The 20,367-nt window shown below is 47.0% G+C and overlaps 1 protein-coding gene across 4 annotated transcripts in view; it reads right to left on the bottom strand.

Annotated features, from left to right (window-relative positions):
* WDFY4 (WDFY family member 4) overlaps positions 1-14,806 on the bottom strand; it is a 305,713-nt gene extending 290,907 nt beyond the window's left edge. The window contains exons 1-2 of one of the 4 annotated variants that reach the window (XM_017885510.1): positions 14,507-14,805; positions 13,977-14,123 (exon numbers count right to left, since the gene is read on the bottom strand). The gene's annotated coding sequence lies outside the window, so the exon portion shown is untranslated. Of the gene's footprint in view, positions 1-13,976; positions 14,262-14,506 lie in introns of those variants that run through there. The other 3 variants (XM_017885513.1, XM_017885511.1, XM_017885509.1) reach the window with 3 other exon arrangements.
* Between the last annotated feature and the right edge of the window lie 5,561 nt (positions 14,807-20,367).

Below are 20,367 nucleotides of genomic sequence, written 5' to 3'. Positions count from 1 at the left end.
AGGAGCCTGCAGCTCACTGAGGTCCAGATCTGTCTGCCTCCAAAACCTCTCTACCACTCTCCCTCTGAGGTTGTCTAGTTCCTTCTCTCCCAACTCTCCACTGTGGGGAAAGTCCTTGCCCACGTTGGTGATGTATTAACTGACAGCAGGAGCCCTGGTGTGTACGCGTGTGGGGTGTGAAGGGGACAGGAGGGACACTGGATGTTACAATAGGTCCCTGTGCCTCTGCCCCTGCTAGCTCCAAAGTCCCCATGCTTCAAGCCCCAACACTGAAAGCTCTGAACACTGAGTGTTGATCTCCTTCTCTGCCTGCTGTCTCAGAGTAGCTATGACCAGGCCCCACCCTCTTCCCTACGGTCACCTTGAGAGCCCTGTCCACAGACATTCTGCTCCCTCCACCTCCCACTTCCCTCTCCTCACCTCCCAGACCTCACCTGCCCCTGGGACAAAAACCAGGTGAGCGTGGCTGTCTGTGGAGGAGGAAATGGAGACGTGACAGGGGCTGTGAGCCCGGCAGCATGTGCTCTCTGGGGCCGCACGGGCCTGCTGGGTCTATAGCACATTTCATGAGAGACCTCTGATCTCCCTCCAGAGTTGCCATGGACTGACTTCCAACCCTCAGCAATCCTTCCCTGAGTCTCCAGTCCGCTCTGAATATTTCAAACTTGCCAGCCGCCACAATTGTGTGAACCAGTACCTTAAAATAAATCTCTCTCTGCCTACACACTTGCACACATCCTATTGTTCTGTTTCTCTGGAGAGCCTCGGCAGATACAGCATGGCTGTCCCGGATAAAGCCTTCCCCTGCCAGACCTGTCCACATTTCCCATCAGCGTTTATTGAACCAGTACCACTTGGCATGCACAGTGTTAAATTTTGCCTTCTTAGAAGCATGAGGCAAAGCAGGAGCCATATTTGGGGTTGTGGATAAACCGTACACCTCCAATTCGTCTCCCCCACTGAGAACAAATTGAGCAAAGACAAAGCATGATAGAGTTGACAGACGGCCCCTGAGAGAAAGAGGTCTTCAGTATCTTGCCAGAAGTGGGGTGAAGGTCTCTTGCCCCTCTCTGCTCCCCTGAGAGGCCACTGCTGCTCAGAAAGAGTGTTTCATGGAAATCTTGATCTGATCTGCACAGGCAAGGCCCACTTGCTAGAAAGCTGGGACAGGACTGTCACAGGGGCCTTGTCACTGCCGCAGCCACAAGCCTCCAGCCCTGGCACCCTTGGGGGCAGGAGAGTGACACCAGAGTGCTTCAAATGTGCAGGAGATTGGTGTTATGTCCCAGGCTAGAAGACAGACATCGTGGGCAGGCAAAATTGGAATCTGGCGTCAAGTCTGGCTCCTGCTCCGCATGCCGTGAGCTGTGGAATCTCAAAAGTGACTCTCCACAGTGCCAATCCTTGTCTGAAAAATGTGCTGCGGGAGACACCACGAGATGGCCTGTCAAGAAGCAGGTCACAGGAGGGCTCTGTAATGGACAGCACATGCCCTCCTCGGAGGCCGTCTCAGAGCCGGGGCACAGGACTGTAGGAGAACAAATGTGCGTGGGGCCATGGAGGACAGAAGCACCCATGGGGATGGAAGGGCTGCTCAGAGAAGGCCAGGCAGGAAGCAAGCTGGAGGCAGACATGCAGCAAACAGGCCAAGGTGACCTGGGGACCATGGGACATGATGCCACGAGTAGTCATGAAGGACCAGGAAAGGGAGATCAGCACGGTTAGACCTGGCGTTCTGGGTAATGGGGAGACCCTGGAAGTACTAAGCAGGAAAATGGCCTGGGAAACGCTATTCTAGAAAGGTTGTCCTGACTGGCAGTAAACCAAGCCTGGAACAGGAAAGAGAAGAAGAAAGAACAGCCAGGAGATACAGGGCCGTGATCACTCTGGTTAGAGCGATTGCCTTGGAAACGGAAGTAAGGCGGGACCTTATTGGAGATAACCCACCAAAATGTGCATCTGACTCCAAAGAGTCACATGTGCATCTTTGCCAGATGCACACCTGCACATCAGATGCCAGGTGAGCTTGGAAACAGAGCAGCCATAGCCCACTCAAGCCACTCACCAGACCACCTGGGAGGCCGTATTCCCCAACATTGTGACTCACTTCTGGGTGGGCGCCACGTGTAAGTGTTGGCTACAAGGTCTAAGGTGATTACAACATGTCCCCAGGTGAGGCCAGGGGCCAGGAAGACAAGGGAGGCTGAGACCGCCAGAGCTCTGTGATGCCCAGAGATGTGGGTGGCTCATAGAATATCACAAAGCAGGTCAGAAAGGGAGCTGGGAGCCCCTGCTAGGTCTCTCCTGCTTCATGGCAGGGCCTGCTGTCCAGAGCCCTGACACTAGCTCCTAGGTTACCTGTGAACTGGGTGAGACCTGAGTGTTCCAGGCCCACCCTCAAGTAGCATCATGCATCTAGGTGTGGGCCTGTTAGCCTGCGCTGTGTGACAGCCTCTGGCCTTGACTCATTGGTAAGCACCACCACCTCCCTGAACCTAGTCCCTCTGGCCAGGCTGGCCCCTCCTGAGTTCCAAGGCCAGGCCAACCCAGAGCGACATCACACAGATCAGATTCAAATCCCAGCTCCACTTCTTCCTAACCTGTAACCTTAGCAACTCAGGCTCCCTCAACTTCGATGTCTCCTGCTGTAAAATGGGAACAATATCGTCCTTGCAACATTGCAGAAAGAATTAAGCAAGCCAACATATGTGAGAGGGTGTCCAGTACACATTAGATGCCCACAGAGTGCCCACTGCAAGGCCTCTTCTGTGTTCTGCACCTTGCTGCCTCGAAATCTTTAAAATCTGCACTTCCCCAGAGAGCCTGAGCCCCACATGGCCTTTGTAAGTGTGCTCTGGGGCCTCCATTCATCTTTGGGGTTCAGCCCCGGGGTCTGAGTCAGCTGCCCCAGTCTCAGCCTAGACCCTTCTTTTTGCCTTCATCACCTCCCCCTGGGCCAGCCGCTGAGTGTGTCCAATATCGGATCTCCTCACAAGGAGCTGGTTTGTTGGATGCAAGGACAGGGCCTTAGAGACGTGGGTCTGAGCATGGCCAGACAGGGCTGCACATGAGGATTTGGCCACGGTGAGGATGCAATGTGGAGACACAAGCAGGAGGGCTGCCTCCAAGACCAAGCCTGTGTTGGGGGATGCCACATCAGGGCCAGGTGGAGTCAGGGGCAGCCATGTAGACAGCAGGTGGGAGAGCAAGGAGTGGACCACTCAGGAGGTTCCCTGTGGGCCCTGCGTGGCCAGCTCCTCCTCAAAGGAGTGCCAGGAGCAGGTGCAACTGCTGGACTCATGGATAACTCCAGCAATCACCTCAGTGCTGCCCTAGGCATCACCAGTTAGTGAGTGTCCCCACTTCTTACCCGGGCCAAGGGCTGAGTGTGCCTGCAGGCAGAGAATGGTAGGGCCCAGGGCCCTACACCTGCTTCAAAGGACTCATGAGGAGATGGAGGCAATGCAGGTGTTTTCCAGAAGTTCAGGGGATCCCCTGAAGACTAAGATGGAGACTCCCATTGGAAGGAACTAGGCAGGTCAGCAAAGCTTCCATGGCTCTCACAGCTTCCTTTTTTCTGATTCTAGTCCACACTGGGCTCCTGGCCAGCACACACCTCTATGGTTTTGGCAATAACAACGGAATACAGGAACTCACAGTGTCCTGCGGAAGGGGCTGTATCTCGGTATGTGTACCTACTTCCACATTGCCAAAAACGGCCAGGGAGCAGTTCCCTGCCTGGCCCCTACCATTTGGCTATGGTTGAGCTATCATGATGGGGACAAAGACCTGAGCTGGCGACAGCACAGGTTACAAGAAGCCCCAGCCCCTGTGGAAAGGTGGTGAACCTCTCTAACCTGGGAGCCAATCGGGGCTTGGTCTCCACTGAAATGTAAGAAAATATCCCCTTAGGTAAGAACGGCCATGGAAGAGTGACCATCTACCAACAGAGACATCAACGTTCTCTACTTTTAGAAAACCAATAAGGTAGGCATTACTATTCCCACTGTACAGATGGGTAAAACGAGACTCAGAAAACAAGTAATTTATCTGAAATCAAACAGCTGACAAGCATCAGAATCAAGGTCAAACCCAGGTCCCCTCTTCCAGCACTCAAGGCTGGCTTCAGGCAGTGGTCAGTGGTGGTGGAATATGCCATGGGGGCACCTCAGGTACTAGCTGAAGCCTGCAGTGTTGCAGGGAGTCCCTGGCTGGACTTGCATAGTTGTTGCTGACCCCCAGCCATAGGAGATCCAAGCCAGACCCGCTGTCTGCCCATAGCTACACAACAAGCTGGGAGGCCCAAAACAAGACTCTGTGATTGCACTCTTGCCCCAGAGAAGAGCAGATCCCTGGGAGCCTCAAGGATAAGGGTTCATTAGCCTTGGACAACATGGACACTCCTTGGCCAGCATTCCCTCCACAGATACCAGCACACTCAGTGTCAGTCAGTTGTCCTCCAGGCAAAGCCACTGCTCTACTTGGTGTGTTCTGTGTAGTGGGTCTCTGGACTATTAAACATGCAAGGAGCAGGATCACCCTCTGTCCACACCCTGGACTTCAAAGATCAGGGAGAGCAGGGGGCCAGCAAGGAAGCAGATGCAGTGGGACAGTCATTGGGCAGGGTGGTGGTGACTGTGGGGCAAGAGGAGGCTTGTGGCCCAGCCTGGAAAGGGTGGAGAAGTCTGGGAGAGCTTCTTAGAATATATGGCACTGGTGGTGGACACTGAAGAGTAAGGACGGACCCTGGCAGTAAGTGGACAGGCACTCCGGGCAGCCTGAGTGAGTGTCTGGCAAATTGCACAGGTGTCCAAGAAAAAGCAGGGACAGGGGCTCAGGGGTTGAGTGAGTGCATGGTGAGAGGGCCCTGCAGAGAGCCCGAAGTGGCAGGCCGATGGACATGGACACGGTGCTTGTCTCACGGAACAGTCCTGGGAGTCACTGTGGGGCTCTCAGAAGAGAGTGACAGGAGCACCTGGCAGCTATCTGTCACTGGTGACTCTGCCACCACGAGCTCACAGCCTGCTAGGAGAGGAGACAGGGAAAGGGATGCTCTAATACATGCGGGTGGAAGAGGCTAGGGGGTGCTGGAAGAGGTGTCACAGAAGCAGTGGCTTTGGAGAGGGAGTCTGAGGGAGGTAGAAAGAAGCTATGAAACAGGCAGGTTAGAGAGAAGAGGAGGGAGAAGCGAAGCCACAGGAAAGGCCGGGCTTAACTAGACCTGGCTTTGTTCAACTGGGAGGGATGTGAGCAGGAACAGGGCAGAAAGCTTGGGCAGGGACTCCATTAAGAATGTCTCCAGACTCTGAGCAACCCCCATCCGATTCCTCACCCTCCAAACTCCCAGAGAAGGAAAATCACAGGGGAATTTTGCAGGATCATTTATACCTCACGTGCTAAGGTAAGAAAGATTTTGACACATTTCCAGATGGCTTGGTTTGCTCACACAATCATCCCATTTAGCTTATTAAATTTCAAGAATAATTTGGTCAGAATAAGCACACAAAAATCACAAGTGAAGCTTTGAAACATATCTGAAAGCATGCATGCCTGGCTCCTCAGGAATTAAAGATCTCTTAGTTCTCCGGAATCATCAAAGCACAAAAAAATGAGGGCACAAACCACCTACGTCACAGATAGAGTGACTCATTTTCTTGGGTTCCCTGTCCTCTCCTGTGCCAGGCCAACCTGGACCCAGAAAACTCTGCTTTTAGGTTAAAGAGAAAAAGAGACACTATCAGGTGCAGCTTGACTCCTGATGCTTTTCACCTAAGAGAAGAGAAAGGAAATATACGGCTAGCCACTGGAAGTAGGGGCTTCAAGCTCCAAGTTGAGTCTCTTTGCTTTTCTGTGACTCAGTTTCCCCACCTGTAACATGAAGCATTTAGAGTAGATGCTCCTTAAGGATCTGTCTGCCAGTAAAGTTCTGCTGTTCAAATTTGCCCGGGTTCACAAGCTTCAGATTTCTCCTCTGAGAGCTGAATATTTGTTTAACCAGAATGAGTCTCCCACAAGCTGGCAGACCTCTTAATGTGCCAGGAATAATTTTCTTAATTATTCTATGTGCTGAGGAGGTGAGAGGATGGCATCTGAATAGAACAGAAAGGGGTAAGGGACCTGAGAATGCCACTTGCGTGGGTGACACAGGTCCTCTGGGTCTGCCTTCTATGAGGCTGGTAGCCCAGGGTGGGCCTGGCACTAACCCCTCTGCTTGCTCATCTGTTCCCTGGCTGCACCATAACGCTCCGCCTCCAGGCTCCCCTCCACCTCTAACCCACTCCACACTGTCAGACTTTACAGCACAACTCCAGATGTCCCTGCCCTGAGTCCTCCGCAGCTCCCATGTTCTCTGGGAAACTTCCCAAGCTTGTGGCCCTGATGATAGGACCCAACCCCCTCCTTGCCTAATTTCTCCCTGCACCCCCAATGGGGTTAAGCTGAATCCACTGATCACTCTCACCCTAACCCCTCTACCTTCAGTCAGGCCACCTCCTCTGCCTGGAAAGCTCCTCCTTCAGCACCACAGTCCAAATCTGCCACCTTCCAGACACAGCTCTTGGCTTCCCCCCTCAACACAAGAAGCAACCCTGCCCCTCTCCACTTCCAAATTGCTCCTACTATCGGGCCATCCTGCCATTAGAAGGCAGCCATCACCAGCAGGCGACAGCCCCTTCCGGTTTTCAAGGCTGCATCAAGATATGATCTCAGTAATTATAGCAGGACAGTGAGGCAGACGGTGGGCAGCAGGGCTTTGATCGTCCCATGTACAGGCGAAAAGGGAAGCTCGGCAATAAAAGCCCTTGGCTGGCACAGTCAGGCAGGCCACACAAAGGCTGGCCTGCATTAATTCCCAAATCAATCATTTTCCCCAGTGCCTACTGCCTATAACAACTGTGGCTCCCCTCCCGTTCCTCCTTATGTCATCGTTATTCATGAATACTCTCTCTTTCTCACTCTTGTATTTCCTCAATTCAAAGTCTCTATCGATTATAAAATGCCACAGTCATTTAGTTAAAGCACTTTGGGAGGGAAAATCATCACATTAAATACACACTTCAAAAGTGAGATGATTCAGACACTTGCAATTTTGTGAGGAAGGAATTACTTTGTGGAACAAAGACACAATCTTCCATGGGGGTGATTGTGAGGGTCTCACCCACTTACAGAGGGGTAGACTCACATGGGGGCACTGCCCCTCCCTTCTATCCCTGTCACTCCGATAGAGTTAAGGTGTCCTGGCCCACAGGCCCACAGGTGTGTGAGGCTAAAAGGAAATATAAGAATCTGTGATCTGACAGCAGGGCAGTGCCCTGGGCTTTTCCCCTTTTGAACATCTGGGCATTTGCCACCCTGATCCACCTGGCTCTTCGATCGCCCTTCACACCCCTGGAAGGCTGAGACCACGTGGAGCTGCTGTGCATACACTGGACGTGCAGGCTTGCTTCCTGGGTGGGGTTAGGAGCCTGTGCCCTGCGACTCACACTCCTCATCCTAGGCTTTGTCACCCTTTTAATTGCTACCCTCCTTCCTCTCCTAAAGAACAGGCATTCTCAGGGCAGAAATACTGGGGACAAACAGCTGCAGGGATGCTCGACCCTGCCTCTGTTATAGCATCTGCCACCCTGCAGCCTTCTGCATGCAGGGCCACTTTACCTGGATTCTGTCCACAGTTGCTCGGTGGGTTCCTGGCAGCGTGTTGCAACATTGCTAATTGCTCACATGTTTTAGCCAACCTCCACACAGTTTCTTTATGTGTACACGCATTTATCTTTGACTACATTTCTCTTTCTAGTTTGTGCTTATCCTTTTAAAAGCCGACATTAGAGCGCTACTGAGAAATGTTCTTATTATTACATGGAAAACACAAAAATCAACAAACATTTCTCTTTATGCCTACTAATTTTCACATCCAAGTGATGCCAGCAGCAGGCAGTCTGGTACAGCCACTGTCATCATGCTGGCCACTGCAGGGAGAGCAAGGGGAGGAGGCAGACAGCCCCCCAACTCCAGCAACCCACTACCCTGGGGGCTGCCATGATGGAGCCAGGCCGGGTTGCCAGCCGACCAGCAGGGGAGCAGCGTGATGGGAGCAGCATGGTCAGGCAGAGAAGGGTGCCAGTGTGGAGCTAGGGCCAGGCTTTGGGGCCAGGGTAGAAAGTGGGAATGGTGCCCATTTCGGAGACCCAGCCAGTGGTACAGCCACGGCACCCACCCCGCCAAGGCTGCTGGGCTCCTGGGCCTTGGGAGGAGGCTCTCCACCAGCCACCCAGGGCAGTATCTCAGAGTCTGCCACCCTCAGTCAGAGTGACCACCTAGCCTGCCACTTCCTACATCCAGCCTGGGCCCTTGATTAGCTCTGCCCCAGTGGCTCCTGACAGCCTTGGCAAGAGGGGGAGCTCCTGGTGATGTTGCCCTTGTCCCATATTCTGGCCTGGACCCAGTGAGGATCAGGAGCCCCTGCCTCAGGCTGTGATGAGGGGAAGGGATTGAAGGCCGCTTGCACTGGCCTTCAGATGCTCCTTGGCACGAACAGCTAGGGCACCATGGAAGGCAGCAGAGGGCAGACAGGCTCCTGGGTGGAGGGTAGCGGGTCCCCAGTAAGGTCCTACCTTCAAACCAGGGAGGGCCTGAAGGCTGGGGGCTGGGTTACCAGACCCAGGAACCAGAGTGGGGACTTCTGTTGCCTTTTTCAGGCTGCTCATGGTCACACATCGCCCATTTGGCTCTCATTTCCTCCCCTCTGAGGTCCATAAAAACCCTGGATTCAGCCAGAGCAGAGCAGAGGATGGGGAGATGACTGGATGACCAGCCGCAGGGAGGAGCTACTCTCTGCTGAGAGCTGGGAAGATTATAGGAGGACCAGCTACAGAGAGGAGCTACATTCTCCAGGGCCTCCTCTCTGCAGAGCTCCTCTCTGCTGAGACGTAGGGACAACCAGCTGCAGAGAGGAAATACCCTCTCTGCTGAGAGCTGAGCACTCATCAGGACAACCTGCCTATAAAGAGAAGCTACCCACTGTGGGTCTCCCCTTAGCTGTTCTAACACTTAATAAAGCTCCTCTTCATCTTGCTTGCCCTCCACATGTCTGCGTCCCTCATTCTTCCTGGATGCAGGACAAGAACTCAGGCAAAGGTGCCACTGGCCACATAGGTTTCTGGCCAGAAAAAGCAACACCCCAAACATCCCATATCACAAGTATATTTTGCTTGTAATTAATGTGAAAATGATTTAGTTGCATTAATCATCCATCATATCATAAACATGTTCTACATTGCCCTTTTCCTTAAAGTATCAGACCTAGTGACCATGGAGCATCCTCTCAATGGATCACCCATAATTGACTCTCCCTCTGTAACAACTGGATGCTTAGATTGTCTCCACTGCTGTCGTGGGCAATGCTGAGGGGAAGGATCCCTGCTGCAATGATTTTGTTTCCTATGAATTCTCAAAAGAAGAATTAATCATTTAGCCAAAAGGGAGGAACCACTGTCATACTCCTGCCAAACATTCACTATTCCTCTCTAGAAGTGTAGCTTCTTCAGCCCTTTAGTGGTAGTCTGGTCTAATGCAAGTGCACAGGCTTTAAAATCAGGTGGAACTAGGGTCAAATCTCAACTCAGTCACTCACTATTTGAGAGCAAAGAACCTTATGTCTCTGAGCCTCCATTTTCTCATCTGTAAAATGGGAATAATGAAACTTATCTCATCTTGAGGATTGAGTTTAAAGTACAAGTGCCTGGTTTATTTAGGTACTAAATCCATTATTCTTAGCTTGTATATTTTCTTTCTTCTTGGAATTATTTGGTTCAAGTGGCTTTTCACCTCTCCTACTTCTCATCCATCTTGAGCTGTGTTCCCATGAAACCTCTGGCCAAAGAACAAGAAGTATCATTCCTCTAAAGCCTGCTGTCCAACAGAAATATTAGAAATAGAAAGCCAGGCACAAATTCCAGCCACATGTGTAATTTCAAATTTTCTGGTAGATACATATTTAAAACAAAAATAAATAGGTTAAATTAATGTTTAAAGTATATTTCATTTAACCCAACATATCCAAAATATTTTCACTATGTAATCAATATTTTTAGGTACTGAGGTATTTTATAAATTTTGTTGGTAGTTTGTAACATCTTTGAAATCTGGTGTGTATTTCATACTTACAGTGCATCTCAATTCACATCAGCTACATTTCAAGTATGGCTAGTGGCTTCTGTATTGGATAACAAAGGTCTAGACTTTGATATTTAAGCTTTTAAGGAGTACAGATACCTCAAAGGGGATTGGCAGCCAAGGGTTTAGGAGATATCATCTATCTACATTTTGATGGTTTATAGCACTTGGAGGGAGATTACAAACGCAAGCCCCTAATTGTAAATAAAATGGGTAGCAGCTCTAAGGTGTGGCTCTAGGAACTCTGAGCATTTCATTTTCCTTACCCTCCTACACAAGATATCTTCCTTCTTTCTCCCAGTTGGTCAAGTTGCCTTGCTTGTCTACCATGAGGGTCACTGGGGTGGGGGTGGAGAGTGCAAAGACTTCCTTTCTTCACATATTGTCTAACAGGCAACTCTATCTTTATATGACCAAACTCATATTTCTGAATCATCATCACCTTCCAAATCTGCTTCTATTGCCCTCAAGCCAGCTCAGTAGGCAACAATCTCATTCGTCCTGCTGCTCTCGAATCATCTTTAGCTTCTCTCTTTCTTCCATCCTCTATACCCTAAATGTCATCAAATCCTACCCTCAAAAAATTATCTAGAATCTGACCACTCTGACCACCTCTCATTATCTCAACTATTATCACTCTGGGGCAAGCCACCACCACCTCTAGCCTGGGTTATTGCAAAAGCCTCTCAACTGGTAGTCTTGCTTCTTCCTTTGGTCTCCTACAATCTTCACACGACACCCAAAAAGATTCTTGTTAAAAATGCAAGCATTTTAACAAGAATCAGTCCAAACAGCAACAGTCCAAAATGTATTTTAATGACAATTAACACAACATAAAAATATAAACCACTTAGGAATATATCTAGTCAAAATATGCACTACTGCTATAAAGAAAATAATAACATTGCATTTAAATACTTTAGAGAAGATCTAAATAAATGGAGAGACAGACCACATTCATGAATTGGGAAAGTCATTTTCATAAAGATATCACTTCTTTCCAAATTATATTACCAGTCAAATCTGAATATAGTTTTTTTTTTTTTCTGTTGAAAGCCAATTCTGAAATTTATATGAAGGAGTAAAATACCAAGATTTTCAAGAAAGAAAGGAAGAAGAAAAGAATGGGGAGGCTCTTTCTAGATATCAAAATTTATTATAAACCTGTGGTTAACAATATTGTCTAGTATTGGCAAAGGGTTAAACAAATTGGCAGAATAGAGAACTGGGAAAGACCCCCATGCACATGACGACTCAACTCACAACAGAGCTACCATGGATCAGTGAATAAAGAATGGCCTATTAGGCTGGGTGCGGTGGCTCACGCCTGTAATCCCAGTACTTTGGGAGGCCGAGGTGGGTGGATCACCCGAGGTCAGGAATTCAAGACCAGCCTGACTAACACAGAGAAACCCCATCTCTACTAAAAAATCCAAAAATTAGCCAGGTGCAGTGGTGCACGCCAGTAGTCCCAGCTACTGGGGAGGCTGAGGCAGAAGACTCGCTTGAACCCAGGAGGTGGAGGTTGCAGTGAGCCAAGATCATACCACTGCACTCCAGCCTGGGCGACAGAGCAAGGGTGGCGGGTGTCTGTAATCTCAGCTACTAGGGAGTCTGAGGCAGGAGAATTGCTTGAACCTGGGAGGTAAAGGTTGCAGTGAGCCGAGATCATGCCATTGCACTCCAGCCTCAGTGACAGAGCAAGACTTTATCTCAAAAAAAAGGAAAGAAAAAAAAAATGGCCTGTTAAATAAATGGTGCCAAGACTCTTGGTTATCCATATGGGAAAAGCAAAATAAAATGAGGTTTCTTCCCACCTCATGCCATACAGAAAAGCCATTTCCAGGCAGACTAGAGACTTAAGTGTAAAAAGTAATATTATAAAATTATTTGAAAATATATGAGAATAATTTTACAGTCTTACAGTGGAGAATTTCTTAGATAACACATAACAAGTATAAATCATAAAGCAACAGATGGATAAACTTGTTTGAAACTAAGAAATTCAGTCATTAATAAAAACCACAGGAATATAAGGAGACAGGGCACCAACCAATGGAAAATATTTGTTATATATATATAAATGATAAAAAGTAGTACCCAGAATATGTATTGAATTATGGCAAATCAATAGGATAAAAGACAGGTAACCCCATGAGAAATGGACAAAAAATGTGAACAGGAAAAGGGACCCCAAATGGCCAATAAACATATGAAAAAGATGCCCAACCTTAGTAATTTGGGCAATGCAAATTAAAAACATGCTAAGATAGCTTTTCATTTCTACCAGATTGGCAGAAATACAGTACCTGACAATATCAAATGTTGGTGAAGATGTGGAGCAACAGAAACTTTGGTGCATTGCTGAGGGTTGGGTAAAATGAGGCAAAACCTTTGGAAAACAATGTGGTGACATCCAGTAAGTCTGAAGATATGTATAACCTATGACCCACCAATTCTATTTCTAGAGTATATACCCTAGAGAAATTCTTGCACACACGCCCAAAGATGCATATACAAAAATAGTTCTAGCAGCACTGCTTATAATAGAAAAAAAAATAAACTCTTGAAATATCTCAAGTGCCCATCAGTAGCATCTCAAATAAATATATTGAGGTATATTCATCTAATAGAATACTATACTGTAGAAAACATGAATTATATACAGGTACATGCAACAATATGAAGGAATTTCAGAAACATACTTTTGAACCAATTAGGCAAATTTTAAAAGAATATTTAATTCCATGTTTACGGAGTTCAACAGCTTGCAATCATACATATATAGCAATTTAAATATGGGATGTAAAACTAGAAAAAAAAAGCAAGGGAACAATAAACCCAAAATTCTGGACAGTTGCTGCTTTTGAAAAGGGAGGGAGAAGGATGGATATGAAGAGGACTTTGAAGATGATGCTGATCTTTAGAAAATCTAAGGTATCAGCACACAGGGTTTATGCTACTTTTATTACTTTTATCTTATTATGGTCTTTCTAAATTTTCTTTCTTTTTTTTTTTTTAGAGATGGAGTTTCATCATGTTGTCCAGACTGGTCTCAAACTCCCGACCTCAGGTGATTTGCCCCTGTTAGCCTCCCAAAGTGCTGGGATTACAGGCGTGAGCCACTGTGCCTGGCTGAACTTTTCTTTTCTTTCAACACTGAAAATCTTCCCAAGTTCATGGAAGAATAGCCCAGGTGCTCAGGATGGACAGACAGGAAGGGCCTCCCTGACCTGACCCTGTTCCCTACCTCGCTGGTCAGAGCCCCAGACATGCCCCTTACCCCACTCTACCATACCAACCTCCACCAGGTCTCCTCCTTCAGACCCTTGTCAAGAACACTTCTCAGAAACCCACAGGGCTCGGCCTCCCTCAGACAGGTCGCCTCTCAGAAGACTAGAGCCATCCCCACCCTCCCAAGACCCCCACCCTACCTGCCACTCTCCCACACGCTGAGCACCACAGACCCCTGTCCGCTTTGACCAGAGCCTGGCAGGGCGTGGCTTCTCAATACCTATATGTTAAATAATTAAATGAATGACTATACACAAACTCATATTAAAATTAGTGTGCTCCGTGGAAAGAGTAATACATAGCGCCCTTAGTTATCACATCAGCTCATCCCTCACTTTAGATAGGTTGGGACAAAGGATCCGTGTAGTGTTTTAGAAGTTTCATTTCAGAGGAAATGAAGAATCAGCCCTTACTGAGCAGGTGGCCCTGCTTAGGCAGAAAATGCCGGCGTTTCAACGGTTTGCTGTAACAGTTCAGATGAGGGAAGTGAGCCCAGGGAGGCACCTACTTACCAGAACCCAGTGAGTAATGGCAGGGCCAGGACAGACCAGCTCCCTCTGAGGCTCATTGGAAATGGCCCTCCGGCTCTGCACTCCTCAGTCAGACCTATGCGGGGTCTTGGAGGGCGAGTCTTACTGTCGGCCTACTCTCTCCGCCCCCTTGACAACCAGGAAAGCCCGTGTCAGCCCTTCCCAGGAATCCTTTCATAGCAGGACCCCGAGAAAAGACTTGACCTGACGTCGGAGGTCAAGGAGCGCTGCTGGAGCTCAGCCTGACTCCCAAACCTCAGCGGTGATACACACTTCCGCAGACCCAGGCCCTGGAATGGCCCTGACCACATGGGCCGCCCACGCCACACACACTTCCTGCTCCCCAGCTCACCTCCTCTCCCACATCCACAAACCCGAACCAGGCACTGGGTCACATGTGCCCCCATACTCAGCCTCCCAGGAGGCAGCCAGTAGGCCCCACGCTGACAGGCGGGGGGCCCACATGCCCACCTCTAGGCTGGCCTGGCTTGGCCAAGAGCAAGGTGGCCTACCTGGAGGGGTGGCCGTCAGCGCCTGCAGATATCAGATGGCATGGAACCCCTCATCCCCAGCTGCAGCCCCTCAGGCTCGGGGGAAGAGGACCGGCCCCGCATCGGCAATCTTCAGCGCCGTTTCACTCTGAATCACTCGCGCTGGGTCTCTGCTCATTTCCTGGAGAAAGCAGAAGTGGAGAGCAGGCAGATGCGTGACTCTGCCCGCTCTCCAGCCGACCACGGAGCTGCTGGAGTTCTGGCGGGTGACTTGGGTTCTGCAGCAAGGCCCCTTGGGTCTGTGCACTCTCCCTGGTCAAGCGGTGCTGGGTGGGGCCAAGGACAAAATGGAAAGTACAGCTCGGCCCTAGAAGAGTAGGTCTGGATTCTGTGTTCTCTCTTCACTAGCCATGTGACCACTGGTGCACACCTCTCCTCTCTGGGCCTCTTTCAAAATGAGAACAAGGATCGTGTTAGGTGAATCTAATCAGAAGTGTGTTTCAAGTGCACCCCTGGACATGGCATGGGTTCAGCAGCCCTCGCCCCACAAAGCTCAGGGTTACCCACTTGGATTTCTTCCTCCCCTATCCTCAGATCGAACTTGAACCGCCAATCAGGGGAGTCCTCCTGCGGCCAACACTGAGGCAAGGATGAGAGGACATCTAAAACCACAGAAGGAAGTCTCTGAAACTCAGACTCCAAATTCTCATTCCTCTGAGTATATTAACTAGGCTGAATTATCCATGTCACCTATCCATAAGGGCATCTGCACAGGATGAACAAGCATGTCCTTTCACACACAATCCTGCTTGTGCTCTGTAAAAGGAGAATTTTGCCACAGAGCAAGGGCACTTGTTAGCGCTAATGCCTGATCCTTGACCCTCAGTGCAGCTCATTGCCTGTCTCTAGCTCACAAAACCAGTGGACCATGCATGACTGACTGAGAGGCAGCAGCAACGTCACTTGTTATGAGATGGAGTAAGGCTCCAAGATTGGTTTAAAGAGGAAAATAACATTTGTCATAAAACCTCACCCTCCACCAATGCAAACTTGTCAGTAGACAGCAGCCAAAATAGTAGATCTGTCCAGCTGCACTCCAGCTTGGGTGACAAGGGCAAGACTCTGTCTCAAAAAAAAAAAAAAAAAAAGAAAAGAAAAGAAAAAAAAAAAGAGAAATTGAAAGGATACATGCAGTGCCAGCCAGGGGAAAGAGAAAACCTTAGAGAATTTGCGATGAAGTGTTTGTTGTATATGATGAAAATACCTCCCTCATTGTCACCAATGAAATCATAAAATCTACAAGATATTGCCTGAAATCAGAGGCCTATGGTAAGAGCAGATTAGACACAGGACCTTCCACAGAGGCGGGAAGGGTGGCCAGCATGGGACAGGCCAGGACCCCATGCCTGTGAATGCCCAAAGGAAGCACAGAGAGTCTGTCATAGTGGGAGCTCGCAAAGTCTGCTGGAGGGCCCTCATGCACCCAGGTCTCCTACCTTCTGCCCTCCCCAGCACCTTGCTGGGTAGCCAACAGCAGGCAGGTAAAGAGCACTAAATTCAGAGCTAGAATTCAAGGTTGAAATTCCCACTATCTTAACTGAGACAATTGACATCTTTAAGTCTGTTTCTTATTTGCAGAACGAAAGAATGCCTTGTTAGAAGGAACAAGTCAAATAACATTTGCAAGAGAGTTCTTAAACACTAAAAAGGGCTGTGCAAATGCAAGCTTTTATTAGTGAGAGAGTTGCCCAAGCTAAGACATTGAAGCAGCAGGGGCAACTATGAACTGCCCATGTAAATGTGTATTTTTGTTGATGGGCAATGTGAGATTCTCTGATTTTTAAACAATTGCCCCAAAATGGCAGTTTTACTTCTGCATCCAGCTATGGTGATGTAACTGATACAGGACATACCCTCCTATTGAAAGCAACTACAAAATAGTTCAAATACATAAGATAATTGATTTCAGGCATTGAATAGCAAGACTGATCCTTGAGATGAGGAAAACACACAAGGTGAACCCCACAATTGCCCTGGAGTTTTTTCTAGGGATGCTTTTTCTGCTGTGATGCAGGTAGGTGGGGACCCAGAGACAGTAGTCTCCCTAAACTAAAAAGGTTTAAGTCAGAGTTCAAAGCTGCTGGAGGTGCTGGAATGTTCAGGGCCAGTTCCTGAGGAGAGTGTGCCTTTTGGGAACTCATTGTGTGTGCCCTTGGCCAAGGATTCCTATGTGTGCACAGAGTGAGACTCCAAGAGGCCCAGCAGCGGTCACCTAACCCAAGACCAAGCGCTGAAGGAGGTAACAGAGAATGTGCAGAGCTTGGAATGTTGCAGTTGCATCCCACGGAGAGTGAAGAGACTTCACTGAGCATTGTGGGACTTCACTTTGCACCTCAGAGCCCTCACCCCTTGAAGCTCAGAGCTGCCTTATTGTATTCCTTGCTCCCCAATCCTCAGATCAAACTTGAAACATCGATCAGGGGAGTCCTCCTGCAGACTAACATGAAGGTAATGATGAGAGGAAATTTAAAATCGTAAAACTCTGAAGCTCAGACTCCACACTGGAGAAGACCCACACCCTAGAATAAAAGCCATGAAGTTGGAACAAGTTCAAAATTGAAATAAAATAACCCTATGTGATAAGTTACTTTTATGAGTTAACTTGACTGGGCCATGAGGTGCCCAAACATTTGGCGAGACATTATTCTGGACACGTCAGTGAAGGTATTTTTGGATGAGATAAACATTTGAATCAGTAGGCTGAGTCAAGCAGACTGTTCTCCCTAATATCCATGGGTGACTTCCAATCAGTTGAAGACCTGAATAGAACAGAAGGCTGAGTAAGAGGACACTTTGGCTGCCTGACTCCTTGAGCTGGAACATCAGTCATCTCCTGCCCTTGGACTGGAACAGTTATACCACTGGCTCTTCCGATTCTCAGGCCTTTGAACTCAGACTGGACCTTACACCATTGGTTCTTCTGGGTCTCCAATTTGTTGACTGAAGATCTTAAGACTTCTCATCCTCTATAATCATGTGAGCCAATTCCTTATAATAAATAAAGAAATAAACAAACAAGAGCATGCATTCGTGTACATATATAGATGTATACATATATATGCTTATATATGTATATCCAATTGGTTCTGTCTCTCTGGAGAACCCTAATATAACCAAACAAAGAATAAAAGAAGCAAGCCTGACAGAATTAAAAGGATAGTCCAGTAATTTTTTTTTGAGACAGTCTGGCTCTGTCCCCCAGGATGGAGTGCAGTGGGGTGATCTCGGCTCACTGCAACCTTCACCTCTTGGGTTCAAGCGATTCTTGTGCCTCAGCCTCCCAAGTAGTTGGGATTATAAGCACATGCCACCATGCCCAGCTGATTTTTTGTATTTTTAATAGAGACACTGTTTCACTGTGTTGGCCAGGCAGATCTCAAACTCATGAGCTCAAGCGATCCCATCACCTTACCCTCACAAAGTGCTGGGATTACAGGTGTGAGCCACTGCAGCCAAGGAATTTAACTGCCAACCAGAACAAAGCTCAACATACTTTAAAGGAAGAAAACGTAATGCAGCCTCCTTTCAATTTAACATCCATACTATCTAGCGTACAGTTAAAATTAGTAGAAATCTGAAAAAGCAGAAGAATGTAACCCATAACAAGAAATAAAAAACTGTCAGTAGAAATGAACCCCAAGATGAACCAGACGTTGGAATTATTTCACAAGAACTTGAAAGCAGCTATCAGAAACATATTTAGGAATTTAAAAAAAAAAAAAGCTGGCAAATTTCAGCCAAAAAAAAAAAAATAGAAAATATAAGAAGATTCAAATGTAAATTCTAGAACTGAGAAGTATATCTGAAGTAAAAAATTTGTACTGATGGACCAACAGCAAATTGGTGTCCACAGAAGAAAAGGGTTAATGAACTTGAAGGCTTATTAATAAAAATTATACAATTTGAAGGACAGAGGGGGAAAATATTGAAGAAAAAACACAAACTCAGCTGCTCTTGGGACAATATGAAATGGTATAATATATGTGTAAATGGGGTCTCAGAGGGAGAGGAGAGCAGAAAAGCACATTTGAAGAAATGATGTTTGAAATTTCCCAGATTTATTGAAAAACAGCAAGTTGCAGACATGATAAATTTAGTGAAACTCAAGCATCACCAAGTGCAAAGAAAAACCATACTTAGCACATCATAGTCAAGCATCAGAAACAAAAGTATTATGTTAACACAGTCAGAGAGCAAGAAAGCAGTCAGAAAGAAAAAAATATTACATAAAGAGAAACAAAAATACTATTTAAGGCTGATGTTTTATCAGAAGCAATGAATGCCATAAGAGAATAGAAGACATCTTTAACATGCTAAAGGAAAACAACAAAAATTGTTAACCAGTAATTCAATAGCCAATGAATGTCTCTGTAAAAATGAGAATAAAATACATTCATTTCAGGTAAATGAAGCTGAGATCATTAATCTCCAGCATCCTTGCACTATAAGAAATTCTAAAGGTGGTTTTTGAAGCTGAAGGGAAAAGATGCCAGATGGAAACTTGGATCTATAGGAAGAAAAGAAAAGCACTCTTAATAGCAAATATGTGAGTAAAAAAAAACAAACCATGTACTATTCATTGTTTTAACTTCTTTAACAGGCTATGACAGCTTCAAGTGAAAATTGCAGTACTGTACTTTGGAGTTGATAGCATATGTGGATAGAATGTATTTCACAACTACAGCACCAAAGAGTGAGAAATCAATGGAAGCATATTGTTGCAATCTCACATTTTACATAAAAATAGTATGTATTATGACAATTTACTCTAAGTAAATTGTCATAAGGATATGGAATTTCTTCATGGCTTTGTGACAAAGATGTCAGAAAAGTAAAAGTTTAGTTCCAATCAACAAACACACACTGAGCATCTCCTCTGTGCCAGGTCCCAGGTAGGCCCTGAAGAAACAATGATGAACAGGGCAGAGCTTCTATGAAGGTTACTTCCTTGCTGCAGAGCAGTCTACACCAGTCGTTCAAGTTGGCAGGTAGTTCTCCCCCATATAGCAATTTAGGAATATTGCTCATTGTCCCTTAGAGTCTTGTCATCTGCATCCAGTCTGTTAAAAAGGAAAGGGAGTGGACAAGACAAGACATACCTGTGCTGATAAAGACCCAGCCTCTGAGTGGTCTACATCACTTTGGCTCACATGCCATTGTAATCACATGGCCATATCAAGCTGCAAGGAAGACTGGGAAGTGTAGATCAGCCATGGGCCAGCCTCAGTTCTGTTATAAGAGAGAATGCATTTTGGTAGGCTGTCGGTCTCCACCATGATCTCTTCAGAGCACTTACCATCACTTATCAGGGCAATATACTAAAAGTTAATAATTTTAAAATAAATATTTTCTGACTTTTAAAATAAAGCATGTTAATTCTAAATAGTATGTAAAAATAAAAAGAAGAAGGATAAAATAAAACTCACTAATACCCTCTGCTGAGCAATAGCATTTCAGTCTTTTTTTCCATGTTTACCAAAGTATATTTCTTTGGTCTTATTTTTTGTTCTTAACAAATTGGAATCATGCCATATATTCCCCTTCATAATTTGTTGGGTTTTTCTTTCACTTAATTCATCACAAGCACTCCCCCACTTCATTACTAGAATGTGTTTTCTATACCATCTTGGGAGGAAAAAAAGAAAACTATTTACACAGCAACAGGACATGTTTAACAGACCTGAAGAGAAAGCAGCTTCCTGGGTGCTGGTTGCATTTCCATATTCCCCAAGAGAATCATAATTAACTCCAGAAAAAGAGAGAGGATCCCACCATCAGACTGTACTTTCAGGGAGATGTGAGTACTGGTGCAAATGGAAGAT

The sequence above is a fragment of the Rhinopithecus bieti genome, unplaced genomic scaffold, assembly GCF_001698545.2.
Source record: "Rhinopithecus bieti isolate Rb0 unplaced genomic scaffold, ASM169854v2 scaffold_15143, whole genome shotgun sequence".
NCBI classification, from domain to species: Eukaryota; Metazoa; Chordata; class Mammalia; order Primates; family Cercopithecidae; genus Rhinopithecus; species Rhinopithecus bieti.
This window is presented reverse-complemented; position numbering and strand designations above follow the sequence as displayed.